Below are 17,880 nucleotides of genomic sequence, written 5' to 3'. Positions count from 1 at the left end.
AATCCTCAGCTGAACAAAAGTATAAGAACCAAGTCCCAAACTGTAATTACCATTTTGAATGAGTTTTAACTGAGTTAATTCATGATGTAAACCTAATCAGCATTGAGATCCACTGCTCCTCCAGTTCACTCAATCCAGCAGTTTGACAAGTACAGTACGAATTTCAAGACGCAGTATTTATCTGTGATAGTTCTCTTCATCTTTCCTCCTCTACACTCCTGTCAGTTTAAATACTCTGCTGATGATATAAGCTTATATACTTTTCTTGTCCGTCAGCGCAGCTCAACCCACAAACACACAATAGAAGAACCCCCAAGTGATTGTATCTGTAACTGGCATCAAATGTTCTTTCTAGAGGTTTTTGAAATGTCATTTATGAAACGATTTCGATCTTTTAAAAAAAGGGTTTTGACAGATCTGGCACGAAGAGTAGTGACGGTTTTGTTTAGTTTGTCCAACGTACGTTACTGTCAAAATGCAACGTGTCTGTGAAGTTCTTGATGAAATAGATACAAAAAACTAGGTTAATGTGCAGGAGTGGGAAAACATCTCTATTTATGTTTGTGTCTTTGTCATCAGCTGAAGTTAAGTGCTCTCCATGGACAGTAGATTTAAATAGAGAGTTTATAGTGTTTAACTTTGATTTGAGTCATGCATTATGAATGTGACACAAACTTTTTAATCCTCCAGCTTCCGAGAAGACAGAGCAGGACGACTGATCTATTTTAAATATTCTACATACATCAAATAGTTAAAAGCCACTACTTGACTTGGGTTAAACAGAACTAACAATTTAACACGTCATGATGCGATGTCTCTTGACCGTAATTCTCCCATCGACCTCAAACCGATTCCAGTCTCATGTTCCTTCTTGTTTGGGGCAAACAGAGGACAAGCTCTGAGTCTGGAGGATTGTAGCCTGATTTCTCCATCAAAAATCTCTGCTCTGAGTTTGGGGACAAGCAAGAGCTGATTTACACATCCTGCCCCCACCCCCCCCATGTTACATATGGACAAAACCACAACAAGGACAGAAACACTTAGTAGAAAGAACTCGCTCGTTATCTCTGGATTTGTGAAATCAGTGGACGCTGAAAATGTATTTTTTGATGATAAATTGGTGTAGACAACATCTTTCTTCTTATTAATTCTCACTCTACTAAGTTAAAATCAATCATACACAACAGCTAATGCACAATATACACAAGCCAGTGCAGGTCCTCCAAGGTCTTGTTAAGGCCATGGAATGAGCCACACGGCCCCCTGGGTAATGGACTGGGGATGTGCTGGAAGGAAACTCAAGCCCTCTTGCCATTCCAGGCAGAGCACAGCAGGCCATGCTCAATATCAATGACAAAAGCAGACAGGCAGCGAGCGCTGATGCATAAAACATGAGCCTGAGAAAGTTCGCACAACTCACTCGATTATCATTTTTTTCTGAGGGTCGGGGAAATAGACGCTGCAGCAGAAGAACTAAATTAATGTTTGTCAAACCACATAATTACTTTATTTACCAAAGGAAGCTGACATTATTTAAAGTGCTAATATAAAGGGGGCTACCTTCATTTCCTTTAAGTGACAGTACAATCTGAGACTCTGATTGGGAAGAGTGATGGTAATCTGACGCAGAGTCCATGGAGAATACGACTTAAAGAATTACTGAAGGGAAAAGTATCTAACATAACAATATTTAGTGAAAGACGACTTCGCTAAGGAGCGTTAACTCTAACGCAAACACATTTAAACAGGCATGTAGGCAAACTACTGTGTAGTCCACAAAGATACAGCAGTTTTGTGTAAATCCAGACAAGGCCAACGAGTTGTTTTGGTTGAAACCATGTGGGACTCATTTGTGAGGGAGCTTCTGGCATCGATTCCAAGGCCTGGTTTTGATGTTCAGATAGGCACGGTACACATCTCGGTCAACACGAAACCATTCCAAGATAAATGTGTCGCTGTCGTCGTAATGGTGAGAAAACGCCAAACCTAAATCATGCACACGTTAAATTAACTTTTATTTCTTTTCCCAACATAAACGCAGGGAGTTGGGTTGTTCCATCTTTTCTAATAATTGCGTACAACGCCCATTAAATAAATGTCAGTTTTAATATTTCTCATCCATTAAGTCAAGCGAGTTTTATTGGCGAGATATTCCAGTAATTGGAATCCAGTATAAAAAAGCAATAAAGTTACAGTGAACATTTCTCAGCTCAACTTTTAACAGGCAGATTTTTTGTGTCTGCTTTTCTCTCCTGCTTGGATCAAATTAGTTGAGGGGCCTGTTCAGGGAGAACGTAAGCTACAGCCGGGACCAACACAAGGTTCGACTCCAAAAACCTCTTTGTTGCATCAGCTTCTCCTGCAGTTACATCAAATCTTACGAAAAAGAAGGAGGAGGAGGAGGAAGCTTCCCCGAAACCAGAAACCACGTGATGACTGTCTGCACTAACCTGAGACCTCCTCAGACAAGCAGCCAAATAACATCTGTGAGAGGATTTGTATTCACTGCAGTCCAACTTTTTCATGAGAAAGGAACGAGGTAGTGTGTTTCAGACCTTTTTTTTAAACACAGGAAACTTAGAAAATCAGCGGGAATGGACAAGAGAGGAACATTTTTCCTCAAGCCCCTAATACTTAAGAAACCAATTCAGTTAATGATGCTGTGTTGAGCTGTTTCCATGCATTGAAGTATAGGGACAGTTTTCAGAAATTTTAAGAAGGGCCTGAAGAAACGCAGCAAGGTTCAGACAAAAAGTATGAAATGATATCATTCATTGCAAAAATATACTTATTTGGATTAAAACTATTTGTGAAACCTTCATACACTGATCACTTAGATGCTTCATCTATTTTCTCAGATAAAGCAAATATTCCACATATAAGAAAGACTGATTTAATCCTTTAGAATAATTATATCCAAAGTACATTAATCAATCCTGTACAGCAAGTTACTAAAACATAGTTTAGCATATAGTTTAAATAACTGCTGAAATCATGATGACATTTTATCCAACAAAAGTAATTCATCCCATTTCGAAACAGGGAGCCGACAGCAAAGTGTTAGAAATATTAAGTTATAGAAAATGTAATAAGAGGGATATCTGGCTTTAGAGCAGGAAAGCTGAGAATGCTTTCAAGTGCTGGTATCATTCAGTGGTTGGAGACAGAGGAGCAGTGGTAAAGCCTGCAGGAATTTTTTTCACCTCTGCGGAATCTGACAGAGTCAAATCAAAGCGTCTGTGTGGAGCCTGGGTCTTTCTTTCCTTCATGCAACCTTAATGTGCCACAAACGAGGCCTCTGCTTTGAGCAGTGAGACTTCAATCTTCATTTCCTGCAGCACAGGACTCTTTCAACCTGGAACTTCAGTCTACCAGCAGCTGCACGCCCGCATGGAGCTGCCTCCATGAGAGATCCTCCGCCTGTGTCCATCAGGTAGACTGAAGGGATGAGGATGTACTACAGGCTGCTGGTTAGGTGTCACGTTCACATATTGATCAGATGAGATAGAGAGGATCAGTAACATGGACACACACCTTCACAAACTCACTCAGTATTAAAGTATAACAAAGGTTATACTACTCTATCCCAACCCCATTAATTTCTACTGAGATCTTTAATGGCTACATCTTTTTATTAAAGGCAAAAGGACTGATTTAATGGCCAGTTGGGGGCAGATTCACCTCGTAGCATTAAATACAATATCAGACACATAAACACTTAAATGTATCAGTGTAATAAGAACCACCTAAATGAAAGGAGACCATCTTTGGGCAATAGTTATACCGCTTACACTTTGACTTTTTTGGTGGCTAATAGAGTAGGCAGGGTTTATGACCCATACTGCAGCCAGCCACCAGGGGACGATCCAAAGGATTTGGCTTTGATTTCTAAATGACCAGTGAACAATGTGTTTTTAAAGCCTTGTCGCTGAAAACAGGTGGCTCCTGCCGACGACAACAATGAAGTGTAAAGTTGTGGCCAAACAGCTGAGCTGAAACTATAAAGCTCCGTAAAGCTGAGGACAGCTGATCATTCTTTGTAGCCTCATCACTATGAGTCAACAACAGTCAAAGGTGTGGTTGTCAGGGACCATCTCAACTGTGGATTAATACACATTTAGTTTTCATGGCAGTAGTGATGGTGCATCTGGGGTCAACTTTAAATAAAGTACCTGCACATTCCTCGTCATGATGTGCAACATCATGGCTCTGGGATACCAACAATACCAAATATATTCATTTGTCTAAAAGTGTTGAGCTGTTACATAATCTACTGCCTTTAATGAATTTGAAAAATGAAAAGTGAAGAATTTATCTGCATCTTTTATCATTTCACACTCATGATTTCTGAGTGAGGCCCGAATACTTGAAGGGAAATGAGATACCTTCACTTCTGGTGGTGCCAGTGTGTGTGTGTGTGTGTGTGTGTGTGTGTGTGTGTGTGTGTGTGTGTGTGTGTGTGTGTGTGTGTGTGTGTGTGTGTGTGTGTGTGTGTGTGTGTGTGTTACTGATGGAGGATGCAGCTGCAACCTGGCTATATGATGGTAGGGGTTCAGGAGCAGATGGGGGCTTCAGGCTGCGCTGCAATATGATATCCATTTTTGAAATACCCACATATGTTTTTTACAAAAACAAATAAAAATCACTTTCTTCACCAGCGTTTCTGAAATAAGAACCTCTGCATTTGCAAAGCCCCTATTTATTTAAGTTTTTATCTTGTGTTTTTAAAGCTCAAATATCCGGATGTCATCTTCTTATCCTTTTAAAACTGCTTCCTGCACACGGACACTTTAAGACTTTACTGTATAATTTTCACATGATAATACAGCGACACACTGGATTCATACACAGATGTAGTTTCCATCTTTCTATAAAGACACAGTTTTCCTTGACGAGAGGCATCAGCTGATGATGAAGTCCTGCAGACCGGCATTGGAATCCAGCTTTTGTCAAAGGTCTCCCGGTTTGAAATGACTGAGGAACTTTGGCATCTGAACTGAATGAAACCTAATATTAGGAAATCTCTCCCTCCCACACTTTCTACCCTGAGGGGTTTTCAGTCTATCCTGAGGCCTCTCCTAATAGGAACAATAATAAAGGGCAAAAAGCAAAGGAATAAGTCATTATCTGGCTACACCACAGTATATCTACATGCTTATTCACTGTCCTGTCAATGACATAAATTAACAAGTGCACCAAATTTTAATGGGATCTCTCCTGACCTATACCCCATCCTTCTACCCAGTTTCATGGTAATCTATCTTGTTGTTTTTGTGTAATTTTGCTTATGAACAAACAACAAACAAAAGGACAGGGGTGAAAACATAACCTCCTTGGAGCAACTTAATATTTTCCATATAAGAGGTCCGTGATTGTGGGAAACTTTGTAACATCCAAAACCCAAATTTAAATCCATTTCAGCAGTTCTCAGGAAGTCTGAAGCCAACAGGATAATGACTTAATACGAGCTCACTGAAAACTTGCACATTTATGTAATTTCTCAATAATCTGTAATGTATCGGGTCTCAAATCACCCTCTGTGGATAATGTCGGTTTGGGAGCTTTAGTGGGGGTGAATAGATGTTCCAGACTGAAAGTGATGAAGGAGGAGAGGAGGAGACGCTGCCTCGCTGCCCTGAATGTGACCCAGACCTGCTGTCCCAGGAGGAGGTCGACCCCATGAGGCCGGGAACCCAGAAACTCACAAGAATGTCATCAGTCTTCTGCCAAATCCGTTTGATTACTTCTACTTTTTCTCATGTTTTTCTTCTGTGACATCTCTGGGAAAAAATGAAAATGACACTAGCTGTACTGCATCCAGAGTGAAATACTGTAAACTGACTTCAGGTGACACAACGCATCATCTGCAGCTTTAGAGATCCTCAGACCTGATGATTCTCTTATTGATTTAATAAACATCATCAATGTCAGGCTGACCTAAGCCCCAAGCTTTGACTGTAACCATGGTAATCAATGTCCATATGAGTCTTTGAATCATACTATCATCTTATCATACGTGCATTACTACAAAAATCTCAAACAGCCCCTAAGATAAGAAAGAGAAATCCAACATTACTTACTAGTTAGTATTAGTTATTTTCAACACATGTTAGCTTGCATGCTAACAAACTGTCAGTGGGACGGCAGCCATCTTTTTTTTTACAGTAGCCCAACCTGGACAAACTAAACACCTTTTGAGTTATTATGACAACTAACGGCTACCACAGGTTCTCTTTCATGTTTGGAAGGGGAGGGGGAGGTGAGGGGTGTTCAGCTGCAACATGCAACTTCACCACTAGATGTCACTAAATTCTACACACTGCACCTTTAATGACGAAGACATTAAACTAAATATTGTTTTGTTTGCTCCACCATGCCAGAGAGCATAACTCCTACACAACGGCATGCAACTCCCCTTTATGTCACCCAGGTCTGGACATGAGTTAAAGCAGCTATAATGTGGAAGCTGTTTCACTTTTATCGCTCCAATTATAGTTAAAAACATGACGCCTGCATAAATGCCTGTTTGAATTTTCACTCATCAGGAGGAGAGGAGGGGAGGGAGGAGGGCAGAGGGAAACGTACACTCAACGTTGTGAAGTGAGGGTTTACGAAGAGCCTGTCCCCCCAGCAGGAGATGTTTTATTAGCAGTGTTTAAATGACCGGCTTGTTAAACATCAAGCGGCAGGCGGGCGGCCAGGCGGCTGTGGCCTCAGGATCCGCCGCGCTGCTACATCGCTGGCTATTTTCACCCTCTTCAGAGCTTTATTTGACATGCTAGTGTGCAGACAGGGTTGTTTCGAGACACAATAATCACTTTTAACCTCAGCTGAAACACTAGATTCCCACCTGTGAGTGGGAGTTGGGACTCGGGTGGTCCCGACTCACTCAGTATCTCCACAACATCAGAGACACAGAGGAGCGCGCCAGGGAAGAGAGGTTAGATAAATAAGAAGCCTTGACACGTTCTGAGGATTTATTCAAAACCTCACATGGACATTCAGACGCACACAGAGAAAGGAAAAGATTTCTAAACAAATCCAAAGCACAGTTTTTAAATTCCAATGAAAGATAATGTGATTACTTTGCTTGAAGGTCATGGGAGCAGATGAAAAATAAATGATCCCTGGAGATAAAGGGTGCAGTCGTGGAAAATATGAGACATTAAGTCTGTTCTTTGATGATGACACAGATGGAACATCCCGAAAAGGGTCAAGCTACGGTTTCAGACGCCCATTTGTTTTAGGACACAGCTGATTATTTCATTAAACTTCTCTTGGTCTCATACTCTGTCTGAAAGCTCAATTGGCTTAAGACAAAATAAAGAAAATAATTATGCCTAAAACATTGATTTTATGTTTACCTGAGTGATTTGATTAAATAAACTTAAAACATAAAACTTGTGTGTTTAATGTAAATATTTATGTAGAAGTTCAACTATATTAAGTTATTTGATTAATTTGCACGAACTCAACATGACAGAAAACACTTCATTAAAAGTGACGCTTTACATTAACATTAACATCACTAATAAAATGGAAATTTAATATGTAATTGATATATTAAGTCAAAGCTTTAGGTGTAACTATTTTTTGAGAGGAGTTATGAAGGATATCAACTAACCTTTGTATGAAGACAAAATACCCAAATTCCCTGATGCTTCTCAGATGTGAATAAATTTAGTGTTTTATGATTAGAAATGTAACATATTTTTGTTCTGAACTGCTCAGACATCTGAAGATGTCGCATTTGTCTCATTTATGCTGCCTTTAGGTTTTTTTAAAACGATGTATCCGTCACTGCGGACATGCCATGCATCCTTTACGTTTACACACAGTTGTTAAGCGATACATCCACTAGAGGGCAGCGCAAAGTCGAGAGTTTCTGACAACAACAAACATGGCGACAGAAAGTCCTTATACCTGTGTCCGAGCAAAGTAACATCATATAGACGCCTGTAGTTTCTCTCCTCAAAAAGTTCTGTCATTGTTGAAATTTCTTCGTTGTTTTCTATGATCATCTCACTTGAACTATTGGCCGACACTGCCCTCTACGATTTCCCGTGGTACTGCTCTGTTTCATCCATTTTGTTCATATTTGTAAGCTTTCAGAGGACGAGCACAAATACAGACGACACAAACTCAGAGTACGATCGGACAGCTCCATCCGTTTCTGTAGCATAAATGAGCCTTGAGGAAATTGTGGAAATTTAGATTTATTTAACATAAACAACCTCATCGGCACATTTCTACAAAGCCACACTGAATAAACTTAACATTGGAGAATTTCCTGTGCTTCTGCTGAGGCTTTAACCCTTTCTGCTGACAATGCTAAGTGAAAATACTTCCCCTGTCATTTGTATAAGCAGACTCCAAATTGTAGAGCCAATGAGGAACAGCATCAAAGATCCTGCCCCACATCACTTCACATCTCTCTGTCAGTCAAGACGAAAGGACACTGGTTGAATAAAAGACAAAATATTTTCTTAAATATTCTATGATTGAATTTGAACCCACGTCTGGATTTGTGTCAGCGCTGCCGGAGGCGTGAGTGTGTAAACTTCTCTGGCTGGAGACAGGAAATTGGCACAGGATCCAAATTCAGACAAGATCACGTTCAGGTGTTTTTTCTGTGGATGTCAAATCAAAGCATAATTCGATCAGCGTTGCTTGAAGGGTTAAACGTGGGTGACTTTCAATCAGGTGAAATAGAGAATGTCAGTCTGAGGATCATTTACCTGCAATGACGCAACTTTAAAAACCTTAACTACGACTTTAAAACCTACACCTAAAATCTACTTTTTGTAGTTAACATGTGTAAAAGTTGTCGTTCCTTACATATCACATTTCCCACATATATGTGTGTTTTTAAAGTCTTGCCTGGGTCTGTATACGGAGGCAAAAACTGCTCCTTACAAACCATGGAACCTATTTGAATGGAACCGTGAAAGTGGGGGTAATTCATCAGTTTCCTCCATAGCAGGTAAAGTGAGTATTATCTATCCGCTACTATTTAAAGTATTGTAACTTCTCGTGTAACATTTACACAGACAAGAATAGCCTGCTATGTATACTATAGATAAGTAACCTATACAGGCTAAAAGACCTTGAAGCTCATCCAGAAACAGAGCAGAACCCATCTTATCTCAAAGAACGCACTGGATTTAGAAACGTTATCGTCAAATACACCTGCGACAGTCTAAATAAAGCTTGGCCCGCAGCTCCTTTGTGGTCCTGGTTGGGCTGAACACGGAAGGGGTGGTCCAGCCTGGTAATCAAAGCTGTTACTGATATATTATCACTGTTTCCATGTCTGTAATAACTCCAGGTTTGTTCCAGACCAAAGGAAATAACTGCACAGGGCTTTTGTCTCCACTTGAGCTTTATAATTAGCTGGAGGTGACAAAGAGATGTTGTTTGACCTCGATCGTCCAGACTGATTTATAACGTTAGGAACAGTTTTCAGAGAATCAACTTTAAAATGTGTTAAATATGTAAAAGATTGCTTTGTGCTCGTAATTTAACTGTAACAAGGAAAGTCATATGACCATCAAGCCAGCGAGTCAAAGAACTCAAACAAAGTGGATGCAATCTACAAGAAAAGAAGGGTCTCAGTCAGTGTCCAAGTGGATCTATACATTTTAAAAATTAAATGTGGTCAAATTAATAATCTCAGCAATGCCAGAGAACAGAAAAGTGCATGTAACATTCATTAAAATACCTTAATTTTTCATGGAGGGCCTGAGGCTTGCATGATTAAACGTTTGAAAAATGCAATCTCTGTGCGAACCAGTAGCTCATAGATCATAGATCGTGTGCCATTATGGCTAAGTCTTCTCTCTCCACTTTTACAATCACTCTCGGCAATGACACAGATTTTGTGTAGTGTAGTTTCAGATTCATGAAGCTGTTGCGTTTAAGCTAAAAACGTTTTTTATCCAAAGTTGTTGTGTATTTTTTGCTTAATTGCAACAGCATCATGAATCTAAAACTACACATGAATATCTTTGTCATTTGGAAATTAGTTTGCAGAGAGTGATTGTAAAATCCCAGAAATGGATGTTTTAAAACCAGGACAAATAAAAACTAAACTACCTAAAATTCATTATACTGAAAATGTTTTTGTACAATTTGGATAAAATTACCTTTCATCTCTAGCAGCAACATGTAAATGTGTCCTACTTGAGTTCCTCTAGTTCTGATCTTTCAAAGAAAAATGATTTTCAAACATTCATCTAAAAACCTGTTTGCAATCACTGAACTTTTTCCCGTAACTATGATGTGAATTTCGCCTACAGGAGCAGACGCAAGCTTTTAATAGCGAGTCCTGAGCCGTCCAGTTGATGGATGTGATTTTGATCCTGCTAGAAATCGCTCAGCGCCGTTGTCCAGACTGCCCATGATTTATCTGGTGTCTCTAGATTAAACAGTGTACACTCCTGGCAGCCTCGGAGACAAGTTGCTCTCAGAACAATTTCAAATGTAAATACAACCTGAATATGAAAATCTATCTTTGAGCTCTGGGGCTTCGCCGTGTTGTCAGAGCAAATGAGGGCAGTGGAATCAGCGCCGGCACAGGGAGTCTTCCTGCAGCGAGCGAAACACTTTTGAGAAAGTTATGCAAACCCGGGCTCGGAACCAGGAAACTGTGCAGAACAGGCAATTTATCTACTCCGATACACCTTGGTGCAAACAAAAGCATAAAGACTGATTGGATGATTCAAACGACAACAAGAGCAGAGGGCAAACACTTGGTCTAACATGGCGTCTAAACAGAACAAGCTGGACAAATCCTCCTGTGTACTCTGATCATATTCTATTAACCCCGGCCTGTTTTTCCCTGTGAGAGACGAGGCCTGTAAGCAAACGCTGGCAGCTCAGACACTGTGCTGTATTAATGATCCACCAGGGAGTGGTTTGAATCCAGAGCATATTTCATGAGCCAGAAGGAATGAGCGCTGAGGTTTCTGGTTTGGGGTCATCTGAAGAGTCAAGACCAAACATCCCCTGTGGAGTCCCAACAGGAAGTCATCGCAAGGAGTGCAATTAGAGAGAGGAGGCCCCGCTTGCTGCTCCGAGTGTCTCCCTGATAGCGTTGGCATTTCGAGGGCGGTAAAAAAACGAGAGATAAAGAAATTGAGAGCTGGTCGGTACCAGTTGTCTGATCTATCAAAAAGTTATAAAGCCGAAACACGGGATACATTATTATTAAGTATTAATAAACTTTGAATAAACAGGCGACCAGCGCTCTGCAGCAGCGGCGGCTGGGACTAGATCCCAACAAGTGCACGTTCATGACAACAGGCATGTTCACAATAATGGCAACGACAACTGATTCTCCAGTTCAGGCTTCATCAAACTTTGAATTTGCAGGTGAACAGTTTCTTTTTCAGTTTCAGAAACAAAAGGCTGCAGCCAGAGTTACCACAGGCCAAGCGAACAGGCAGGTTTCATTTATTATTTAAAACCTCGGGAGACACATTGAGGTAAGACCCTCATTATTAAAGTTGGCGAGGTGCAGCAATACAACAATACAGGGAATGCAATGGGTTTGTATTCAAACAGCAAAGACAATACATGTTTTAACCATTTAAAAGGGAATTAAAAGTAGAATAAAAGTATAAAACCAGGAAATTAAAAGCTGCGACAGTTACAATCAATAGTATCAATTAACTCTTGGAATTGCCTCAACGGTAATAATGAAGTCAACTCGAAGTTTTGTTGACCTTTTGTTGTTCATCTACTCCAAGTGTGAGGAATACTGTATGAAAATGCAGATTTTCCTGTAGCTCTGTATGGATCTGTGGTGTCTGGGGGGTTTGTGATGGAGTCTAATGTTCCAGGACAGCAAGTCAGGCTTTTGTAAAATGGCTTTGTACATAAAAAGGTAAATAAATGCTGATCCCTTCCACTGCACGAATTTAATCTAAAAATAGGACAATCCATTTTTATATATTTTGTGAGAAAAATCTCTCTTCCCTGGTTTAGTTCAAACACAGTTTCATGTTGTATAATTTGATAGCAACCTCAATAGTGACTGATGGAACTGAAGAAATCCAAGAACATGTTAGTTTACGGCTCATTTTTACACTAATCTATTTCCTCATGTTCAACAGTGACACGTCAGAGCTGCTGAACCGAGCGACTCTTTTCCGAGTCTCAGCGTGTTGACGTCTCTGTTTTGTGATGAGTGTTTTACGCGGCCGCTCGCTCACACAGCTGAACGACGTGTTTACGTGTCGGAGGGTTTTGGCGTTAGCACCAGGTGGGCTCCTCGTCCAGCTGATTGTTTACGTTCACTCTGGAGACCAACCACCTACGGGCGCCATCAGCTCCGTCCAGAGAGACACAACCACCGTGTGCGAGTGCTCTCCCACTGTAAATATTTCCTTAGCTGTGCATTTGTCGGCCGCCGTCTCTGGCAACGCTCACGTTTTAAAAAGGTGTGGGCTCGGACTGATGGAGACAGCAGTGGCTCGTGTTGTTAGAGAGCAAAGTGTTCTCTCAGCAGAAACATGTCCTCCTGCACGACGGCTGAGAGAAGTCCCGGGTGGTTTTATGTACCGAGCTGATTAATGGTGACTTTGTCCTCATCATTACAACAAATGAGTCGTTAGACACCTCAGCATTCACTGTTTTTATTCAACAGAAAATATATATCAGAGCCAAGTCGTCTTTGGCAAGACAGAAGAAATTAAAGGAGACATGTTGTGATTTTCAGTTTAAAGTCTACAAAGTTAAAATTCCCAAAGAGTCTGTGGTAAAGGGAGAAACCCCTCGTCAGAAGTTTCAGCTTCATCGTGACATCACACTGTGGATCACATGTGGATAGCATACGTCTAGCGGCTAGTCTGACACGCCCCCTAACAAAGCCACAGAAAAGCGACAGCGGAGGTCGATGTTTCCTAAGCGAGCTAGAAGTGGTTGACCAATCCGAGCTGAGTGGGCCAGTTGGCCAATCAGAGCAGACTGGGCTTTATCGGGAGGGGGGCCTTAAAGAGACAGGAGCTCAAACCAAGTGTTTCAGACAGAGGCTGAAAAGAGGAGCTGCAGCAATAGACAGTTTGAGGAAAGTGATGTGTTGTCTTACATTAGAGCATTTTAACATTTTCAAGTAATAACACCAATTAAAATTCAGAACCTGAATATGTGTATAAAACGGCTCTTTTAATCTATTAGTCAAATATAAATTGATTGGGAAACTATTTTTAATAATCAATTAATTGTTCAATTAAATTTAAAATGACAAAATTAACCTTCTATTATTATTATAATGTTTTCTTCTCTTTTCCTCTGTGACAGTAAACTGAATATCATATAAAACATCACCATGGCCTCTTGGGATGTGCAGTTTACTTCCAATCACGACAATAATCGGTAGACTTATCAATTATATAAATACCCATCAGTTCAACAGCCCCTCTTTAAGTGTTTTGAATACTAAATAAAACATTAATAGTTCAGACATTTGCCTCATTGCCTAATTTACAGTAGTTTGGTGTCACATCAAATTTGCCCTTTTCCAGGATTTAAATTTTTAGAAGTTATTGTCAGTATGTGTTTATACAAGGAAAAACTAATTCAATAACTGTTCCCTGAGCAATATATACATAGTAAATGGATTTTTACAACAAGGCCACAAATACTACAGCCTTAAGAGTATTTACACACTGTCAAATATCATCTATAAAATACTCACAGGAGGAAAAATATGAGAAAGAATATGAGAATTAAAGAGTTATGTTGGTTTATACCAGTGAGGATGAAGAAACTAAATATACTGAGTGGGCGAGTGTCACCAAAATCGAAAGCTTCTTGTGTGAGTGGCATTTTATTACACAAAAGCAAACACAAGTGTGACTTATCATCACAGTGGAGCCTCACACATCTGCGAGATTTTGCTTCACAAACAGTTTCATCATGAAAAAAAAGCTTCTTTTCTATTTCAATCCAGAAAATCATTAGTGACACAACATATTAGTTGGGTTCAGGGATGGATTTTTATTTTTACAATAATTAATTAGTTGCTGTGGCGATGCTGAGGGGAAAATATGATGTTGCGCCATCGGAATGTCTCCTCTGTGTCCTGCCAAATCTGAGCTGGAAACACTTAGTAGGGAACCTGTGTGTACTAGGAACCGCTAATAATTTGCTTCAGGGAACCCACATCTGGTTGGACGGCTGAGGCAGAGGTTAAGAGTGTCGAAAGTGGGCCACCGCTCCTCGCCAGTTGCAGGCTGAGAATAGTGCCTAATGTTAAACAAAAATGTTAACTACAGGAAATAGGCCTGTTATCATAATATAACCATTTGCCTTGGCTGACAACCAGACTGAAATTGCTGCTTGTTTACTACTTTTGAGTGGGGCCAAAAGTTTATGGACAGATAAATCACAAATCCTGAGCAGAGCAGCGACGTTCGCCGAGCTGTTTATTTTTGGTATCGCGGCCAAAAAGAGCAAAGCACACAGACGGAGCAAGTGTGAAAAAAGGCGAGTTTGTTGACACAGCTATCAGCGTTGTTTGAGGGATTAGATGATAATCCAAAGAGTTCCGCCCTCGGAGCTACTGAGCGGTGACGAGCGCTCGCACACTTCATAATTTCTTGCAACAGCTGCTTTTAGAAACAAAAGCAAACACAGGAGAAGTGTTTAAACGCTGCGGCCTGGCTGTGAAAAAAACAGAAAACCAATTAGGATCAGGAAAAATAGTGTTTCTTCAACAACCTGCAGAGGTCGTTTCTGTCATTATGGGAGGTTACAAGGAGAAGTTAAAGATTCTGTCGTCCTTCTGAGAATCCTCTTGGTGAGGAGGTGAAACGCTTCAGTGGACGTTACATCACAGCTGTATAGAAATATCAAAGTATTGTCATTATTTTTTATTTAGTGTGGCTCAAAGTCAAATATTAGCCTACTTCTAAATGTATTTCTTCGCATGAGGTTACTTCACATAAAAGTAATATGCCCGTCAACCCGTCCTGCGCTCTGATTGGCTGTAGTTGTCGCCGATTTGTCTATATGTTTAGCAGGCTAGAAATACGACGTGTGGGCCAATCGCGTATTTTAAGAGTTCACGCATAGTGATTTCGCAAACTACCGATCGAATGCCGATTTGGCTCCGATCTCTGATCTTTGTCAGTGACTTCCAAAGCTCGTCTGCACCTAGAAAGATGGATTAAAGATAATAAAAGTCTTGGCTAAATGAAAGGAGAATGCACACACTCATAAATATCAGTTCTCTTAATATGTCAGATTTTTATTTCATCAAGATTTGAGGGAGATCAGTGAAAATCTCGTAAATTTAAAGAAGGTGAAAAAAATTCTCGATACATCCCTTTGTACGGATCAATGCCAAAATTGAATGGGCTCATTCTTGGCCCACATCCCATCCACCAAGTTTCATGGAAATCTGTTGAGTAGTTTTTGCATAATCCTGCTGACAAACAAACCGATAAACAAACAAACAAGCAGTGGTGCAAACATAACCTCTTTGGCAGAGGTGAAAGACTAGAAGGGGAAAGAACAGACAATAGAAAGGAATGAAAAAAGAGAAGGAGCTTGTTGGCAAAGTGTATTTAAGCAACATGGAAGAAGGTTTTTGGCCTTGAGCTTCTCACCTGTTAAACTCTGCTGACACAGCGTTCCTCCCACTCACTGAACCTTCCGTTCTTTTATGTCATAAATTAACTCAACGTGACAGCAATGCACAGTTTGACCTCATGTGAAAACGACCTCTCAAATCCTCTCTGAAAGACCCTTTCAGACGATGGCAGCAGGACCCGAGCGGCACTCCGGTGACCAGGAACCAGCCCCAAATTAGTGCAGCGTTTTGGCAGCGCTCCCTGCCCTGCGCTGACGGGATCAGTGTTTTGGTTCCTGACTCAGGGTGTAGTTTTCCATCACAAATAGGCTGAACCACATCCATATGAAGTGCAGCATATTTGAGGTTATTAAAGCAGGGGCTTAGTGGCCTATGTTGGCACGCTGATCCTCAGCTCTGTGTATTATAAAGTTTTAGGACCCCGGGACAGCGCAGCACCCTTGTTACTGCAGACCTGTCGAGAGAAGCCTGGAGAAAAAAGAAAAACAAAACCAGCTGGGAACACTTAAAACCAAAGCTAGCATGTTAAGTTTTTCCAAAACCAAAGTAAAGGTCTTTTCACTTCTGTCATTAATGCACCATATCAGCTTTTTTATACTATTCTTAAATGTGAGCAGTGTTTGTTACACCAGGTTTATTTTGTGTTTTCCTGCCAAAGAAAAGTTTCTTTAATGAAGCTGCTTAGAAACTGTAACAGGGGTTGGGCCAGTCACACGCACATTGTTGGACTGTTGATTCATCTAATCCATAGATCTGCTTCTTACAATAACAGGTTATGTTAAACAACATTGCTGTGCCTTCTCCCACAGTTGTTGTTGAATAAGACTTTGCATTAAAACAAGTTTTACACTATTGTTATTCTCGTTGATGAAAAAAATGTTGAACATTTTGTTATAGGTTTCATTTTCAAAGGTTATTTTTCATTTACTTTCAGTCTTGTTTTCATCTTGTTTCACTGGTGATTCATCTTTCCTTGTTTTTTGACATTGGATTATTCTCACTGGATCACAGCTCATTGTTTAACGGTGTAGTTTAACTTTCCCTTCTCTCCTCAGAGTTAACTTCAGTTATAGTTAGCATCACTTTTCAAGGATACACCCACTTTATACCAACGAATACAGAGCTGAGGAGAATTTAGAAGCTGGAGTCAGGTGGAGACCAGAAACGGAGCCAAAAGGCAGATGAAAATTGGAGTTACATTAAAAGTCACCTTAAAAGCAAAAGTCAGATTGTCTCTCGGTTTTAAAAAAAATCTCAAGCTGCACTGATCGCCACTCTCAGGTCATTTATGTGTGATTCACATATGGACGAACATCAGATGAGAACTTCAAACGAAACGTGACGAACATTTTTTTCGAGAACAAAGACAGATCATGAACGGAAAAAATTGTGTATTGTACGTAGTGTTTTGTCTTACTATCAGTTACACAAACACTGTGAAGAAAACTCCAGAGGGATATAATTAATGTCTCAGACCAACAAAAAACAGATGTAATTCTGTTCATAAAGAGGCCACCATGAAGCCTCTACCCGTGTATTACTGAGAAACTATTTGCTCCAGGCCCTGCTACATGCATGTTTCGTTTAACAAGGATTGCCAGGCTCATAATTCTCTCATATTTTAAAGAAGGGGAACAAAAAGAGGGAGGAAAACAAGAGCCGCATTGAATAAAGATGATATTTACCAAAATACTGGGACACTGTAGGTATGATGGGAAATGAAAAAACACTTCTCGGAATAAACGTGATTCACAACCTTGACTTTGCTGCAGTCGACAGGAGCTGGCACGTGTGTTTGAAAAAAACAAAAAGGAAAACAAGTGAATATGTGCTGCGAGTGGGAATGAGAGAGAGAGAGAGAGAGAGAGAGAGAGAGAGAGAGAGAGAGAGAGAGAGAGAGAGAGAGAGAGGGGTAATGGAGAACACAAACTTTGACACATGTGGAAGGTCACTCACATCCCGCACAGCCAGGTGTTTCATTTGCGCACCAATTAAAAAGAGCTCTTTGTGAAAACAGAAGACGCAACACGTTTCCACACTGTGTGAACCCACCGGACTCCAAACGCCTCTACTGAGTCTTGGGTGTGGATTCTTGTCAAGAGGCAAAGTTGATTTTATATCATTAGTATTGTTGAATTTGTGTTATTAAAAGGGGTTATGAAAGTGACACTGTGCAGACGGATCACAGACTGTAAAGATTGGGCTGGACAATATGACGATTTGCGATCAACGAGCGATTATTTTATCAAATTAAAACCAAAGTTACCGAAAGATTTGCATTC

Source organism: Hippoglossus stenolepis, chromosome 9, assembly GCF_022539355.2.
Source record: "Hippoglossus stenolepis isolate QCI-W04-F060 chromosome 9, HSTE1.2, whole genome shotgun sequence".
Lineage (NCBI taxonomy): Eukaryota > Metazoa > Chordata > Actinopteri > Pleuronectiformes > Pleuronectidae > Hippoglossus > Hippoglossus stenolepis.
Note: the sequence above shows the minus strand (reverse complement) of the source record.